Source organism: Myotis lucifugus, unplaced genomic scaffold (genome assembly GCF_000147115.1).
Source record: "Myotis lucifugus unplaced genomic scaffold, Myoluc2.0 scaffold_336, whole genome shotgun sequence".
Lineage (NCBI taxonomy): Eukaryota > Metazoa > Chordata > Mammalia > Chiroptera > Vespertilionidae > Myotis > Myotis lucifugus.
The window spans coordinates 539,634-545,354 of NW_005871384.1; positions in this window are offsets into that span (position 1 = coordinate 539,634).

The window sequence follows — 5,721 nt, forward strand, 5'->3', positions numbered from 1 at the left end:
GTCGACCTCGCTTCAGCTCTGCGTCTCTGAGCAGAGCCCGGCCTTTTCCTTAGGAAGGGGAGGGGGCTCTCCGGTGCTGGCCCTCGCCCCGCCCCTGTCCACACACAATGGGACAGGAACAAGGCAGCTGGGAGGCTCTAAAGCCTCGGGCTCCATGCCCGCCCGCCCACAGGGTGGGGAGCGGACGCCTGGGTTCCGCTCCAAGGACTAGGGCTGATAAGTGGGAACCCAGGTGTCCAGCTGTGTTCTGGGGCTGGAGTGCAGGAGCCGGGGGAGGGACGGGGTGCAGGGGCAGGGGATGGCAGAATGGCCAACCAGAGGCTCAGAAAGGCTCTTCAGTGGTGTCTGACCAGGGAAGACCTTGAACCTGGCCCTTGCCGTGCCCTAAGAGTCCTGTGGAAGGTGAGCACCATGTCAGCAACAAGGGATGAGTCCCAGACTCTTAGTGACCACAGGGACCGCTAGGACCCCCTCAGGCACTCTCCTTCTCCACCTTCCCTACATCTCAGTGCCGCCCAACCCCGCCTTTGAGTCCCTTAGGGATATCGACCCAGCAGGGATGCAGTGACCTTTTGTCCTTGAGTCTGGCATTAGGGCATCCCTTCCCCTCCCAGCCCCAATTTCCTGGAACCCTGCCCCCCTGTGACTCAAGTGGGGAACACAAAATTGCAGGAAGCTGCCATCCAGGGCCTCCACCCCCTACCCTGTCATCCAGTGACGTATGTTTCCCTGGGGGTGGTAGGTCAGCTGATAGATCCAGTAGTCAGGGCTGAGGCGGGACTGCCCACTGGGGAGACCTTAGAGCACTAGCAAGAGAATGGAGACAGGGAAACCACAATTCCCAGAATGCAGATGGTGCACACCAGCAGTCTCCAGACACCTCAGAGAGTAGTGCATGCTGGGATTTGTAGTTCCAAGACATCTGTGGCCTGGAGAAAGGCCATAGGCTGGGGCATCTGGATCTACAGGGGTCCAAGCCGTGTGGATCTGAGACCACAGAGACCAAGAGAAACTGCAAGAAAGAAATGGAAGTTGAGAGACAGGACAGGCAGAGACTAGGAGGGGCAGACAGGCAGACAAACAAACATAGATTTGTGTTGGCTGGACTCCTTTGGAAAGCAGTGGAGGATAGATTGGGGTGGGCCTGGATGGGGGGTGGCTGGCGATCAACCGGAAGGAAGGGGTGTGCTGTGAGCTCTGGGGTCACAACAAGAAGGTAGGGTCTGCCAGCTTGGAGGGAGGAGGGTGAGGGGGCCTTGTAAACTTGGACAAACCTGAGCTCCTAGAGCAGGGGTGGGCAACCCCTGGCACGCGTGCCAAACATGGCACGCCAGTAACTTTTGTTGGCACACGAAACCCTCTCTTATAATCTTCCATTTACAATTTTTTTCTTAATATCGACCTTTTTATTTTTCAGATAAATTCAGTGTAGGTGCATCTTAGATAAATAAATAATTATACATAACATGTATACATTAAAAAATAAATGTATTTTTCATCATCATATACTGTGTTTTTGTCACTCGAATGAATTTTATTATTTCTTCAAGGTTCTTCACATACGTACACCCTAAGAGATATCAAGTAGGCGTAACATGTTCTCAAAAAATTAGGGTTGGCACGCTGAAGAATTTTGAGTCAGAGATTTTGCTGGTTTTGGCACGCACTCACAAAAAGGTTGCCCACCCCTGTCCTAGAGTTTTGTTGCCTATCTCAGCAAAGGAGCAGACGAGGGGCAGAAACATGAGGTTTGTGCTGAGTCCAGACCTGGCCCCACGGCCCTGGAGCCCGAGACCCCACCCCACTTGCCCCCTTTCCCTTGAGGCAGGAGATCTTAGACATTTTCACCCCAATGGCTGAGCAACAGACCCCATTTCTGGTTCTCATTCAGCCACCACCTAGTAAGTGTGCATGACTTTTTCCAGATTCCAGTTAATGGAACTGTGGCTGGCCTCCTCAGAGACAAGGTGGTAGGTGTCAGATACGGAGGTCCTCCTGACCTTTTGCCTGCACCACTGACCACCGCCCCTCCCTGACCTGGGGGCTCCCCTCCCCTCTGTGTTCCACAAGGCTGGCAAATTCACCTCAAAAGCAGGGCTTACCTCATGCTTTGGCTCACCCTGAAATCTTTAATCTAAGGCCAAGGCCACTTCAACACATTGGCCTGGCCCTCAATTTTCCAAGCGCATTGCTCACACCCTCTGTTTTAGACAAACGGGCTTCCTCACGGATTCCCAAACAGTCCTGTGCTTTCCTGCCTCTGGGCGCTTGCCTATACTGACCTCTCCCTTTGCCCTCTGACTAATTGGAATCTTTCTTCCTCTTCCTTGTGGCTCAGCCTGGGCAGTTCTGGACACGTCCTGCCCAGATCTCCCTTCAAGAGAGAATTTGCTGCAGGAGGTCCAGGGGGCGGACAGCTCCAGCTGCAATGTCTTCAGAATCTGCCCAGCGTGCACCCCAAGGCCCGTGCTCCTCCAGAAGCTCCAGGGGGTCACCGAGCCTCAGGAGGCTCACGGACTCACCACTCCTGTCCAGCTGGGCTCCTCTGCGGCCGGCTTCTGCAGAGCTCCCGTTGGCCTGGCAGAGAGCTTTGCGGAGCTCACTCTGGTCTGAGGCTCTCCTGCCCTGACCCTGCTCCTTCCCCCTCTCCTTTCACAGATGTCAGACCTGCATCCCATTCCAGAGACGTTCCCTGCCTCCTGTCATCGTTCACAGGCATTACCCCTGTCATTCTCTTATGCCTCTAACTCCTTCTCAAGGTGCTTCCAGAGGGCTCTGTCCATACCCAGCCCTGGTATCCTGCCCCTGGGAGGCCTTGCCAGCACCCCCAGGCCACGGAGCATCACTTGCTTGGTTCCTCCTGGGGTGGTTTTGGGGCAGTTTGCTCTGCATCTGGAATTTCTCTCCTAAATGACCATGTGTGCTCTGGAATAACAGATCAAGTGCTGCTCATGTGGGATCCTGCTGGGCCCCAGGACCCTGCACGGAGTAGGTGCTTTGTGAACACTGGCTTGTTTCACCGCAGATGTGTGTTCTGGGGCCACCGAGAAGGGAATTGGCCGAGGCTGGACAGGGTCTATGTGGGCAAAAAGAAGGGTCCGGCTGGTGAAGGTGATGGCCCCAAGAGGGGCATTCTCTGGCTACAGGGAGGTTGGGGACGATCCAGCACAGCTTTACTGGTGGCAGGGGCCAGCTAGTCCTGAACTGGTACTGATCTGAACACAAGGAGCCACCACCTGGGTTTTAGGAAGAGGAGGAGAAAGTCAAGGTAGAGACAGAGGAAGTTGAAGGTGGAAGCTTCCTCTTTGCGGACTTTTCCTCCTTCTACTTGTCCTGGGGCTGTGGCCACACTGTCCCAAGTGTCCTAATTGCCATTAAGGGACTATGGCATTCCTGGCAGTTGTTGATTCTTCTGCTTCTGGGAGGGCTTTCTCTCCCCTCCGCAGGACCCTGCCCAGTTCTCTCTGTTTTCCTTGATCTTTGTCAGCCATCCTGCTAGGGCATTTAGGCCTCTGCATCCCAGTGGCTGAATGCTCTTCTCAGTAGTTGCATTTTAAAGAGTAATTTCTGAAATTTTTTTTTTCAAGACCTACAGATTTGAAGTCCCACGGATAGGGAAGAATTTTAACGTTAAATGGTGGGATTTCAAGCTGGCAAGGGCATTGGAGAGGATCTTTGGGAACCTAGCCCCTTGGTCTCTGACAGCGCCTATGTCTTCTGCCACTGGGGAGGCTGGCCTAGACCCCAGCCCCCATCGGCCCTGGTAGATGAGGGCGACAGACCCTCTGTGGGTGAGTATCCAGGACCCTGCTTCCTGCTCTCTCTGAGGGTGGCAAACCTGGCTCCAGCCTCCCTTTCAGAGCACAGGGCTGGGCAGTGCCCGAGGTGGATGCTCTGACCTTGGGGGAGGGGAGGCCTTGGCCACAGGGGTGTGTGTGGGGCTGTGGGGGCTGTGGAGGGTGGCGGGTGATGGGAGCGGAAGGCCCTGGCTCTTTATAGCCCAACCCGGGGTTGTTCAGTGTGAGCTGGAAGTGCCCCACCCTCCCCACTATGAGCAGCTTCCTTCCTGCCCGCTGGCAAGGCCTGGGTGGGGAGCGAGGGGACAGGAGGGCAGGGAGGGGGGAAGTGGGCAGAGGGGAGGGGATCAGCCCTCTTTGACTCAGGATATAACTCATGCTGCATTGTGAGATTGGGCCCAGAAAGGTTTGCTCAGCTTCCAGGTTGCAAGGTGGAGTCTGGGCATTTGGGGAGAGGCTTTGGGCAGGGTCTGGCTGTCTAGGGCTCAGGCAGTGGAAGGCGCTGCCTGTCTGAAAGGGACTCCTAGCTGGCACTGTGGAGCCATCCAGCAGCCCCGGCCCTTCTTGAGGCAGCCACATGGGGGCAGCAGAGAGCCAACGAGAAGAGCTTGGAGCAGAGGCCTGGGCCCTGACACCCTGAGACAGACAAAGAGACCAGGGTGAGGGAGGGCTAGTGTGGCCCGTGCCTGGCACGTTGGGCTGGTGAGTCAGCCCAGCCCTCTAGGACCCTACAGTGGTCTCACTAAGCCTGAAATTCCTGACGATGACTCTGTGATCAGCCCACCCGACAGGAACTGGGGTACCTTCCCTTGAGAAACCTCCCTGCTTCTGCACAGACCACTCGGGGTGTGATGTGCTGAAGACGCAGAGAGCCAACCCCATGAGGCAGCTGCTGGGGAGGCGTGGGAAGCAGTGCAGGGGCCCCCGTCCCACAGAGGGGCTCTGAGGGCAGATGGCCCCTGTTCGTTCTGGAAACTCTTCTGCCTCTTGGTCCTTAGCCTGGTAGGAAAGTCCTGGGGCCGAGAGGCTTTGAGAACCCTAAGTCCTTGCTCTGGGGTGACGGGTGAGTGCTGGCCCATGGGAGCTCCTGGGGAGTTGCACTAATTCCTGAGGCCTTGATTGTCCTGAGGGTTAGACTCTGCCTTCTGAACGACATCCTGAGCAGATCCTGTGCCTGTGGGGTGTGTGTGTGTGTGTGTGTGTGTGTGTGTGTGTGTGTGTGTAAGTTATGTGTGAGTGTGCATGGGTGTGAGTGTGTATGTGTGTATATTTATGTGTATATGTTTGAGTGTGTATATGTATGTATGTGTGAGTGTGACTGTGCATGCTTGTAAGCATGTGTGTGCACGCACATGCGTGTAAACACACATGTGCATGTGTCCCTGGGCAGTGTGTCCTGAGGCTCACTCCTTGACTGGCCTCCTCATCTGGTCCTGCCCCTCCAAAGCTAATTTGGGCCAAGAACACTGCTGTGGATATGAATGCTGTCACATCCACGGGGACTTGAAATTATCTTTCATTCATGGGATCCTGAGTGAACGAGGAGTTTTTAGGTTCAGGTGGCGCTCTCCCGAATGATGACTATGGGGGCCCCTGTCTCAGGCCATGGGGGCCCTACATAGAAGGTCCCAGTTGTCAGGGATCAGTCTGACAGGCCCTGCCCCCCTCCTTCCTCCTCTCCCCGTCCTCTCTCTTTCAATCCCTCTGGCTGGCTCAGTTTCCTGGTGTGGTTGCTGTGGTGCTGGGTCTCTTGGGAACCAGGGCTTTGAGAATCGAGTGTGCCCAGCCTGGAAATTCCATAGCAACCATCACTGGGGATTGGCTGGGCAGAAACCCTTCCCCTGCGTCTCAGGTGCCCGGGGAGGGGCCAGACCCTCTCTCCAAACCGGGGTGGGAGGAGAGGCCTTTAGATCCCTGTACTGAT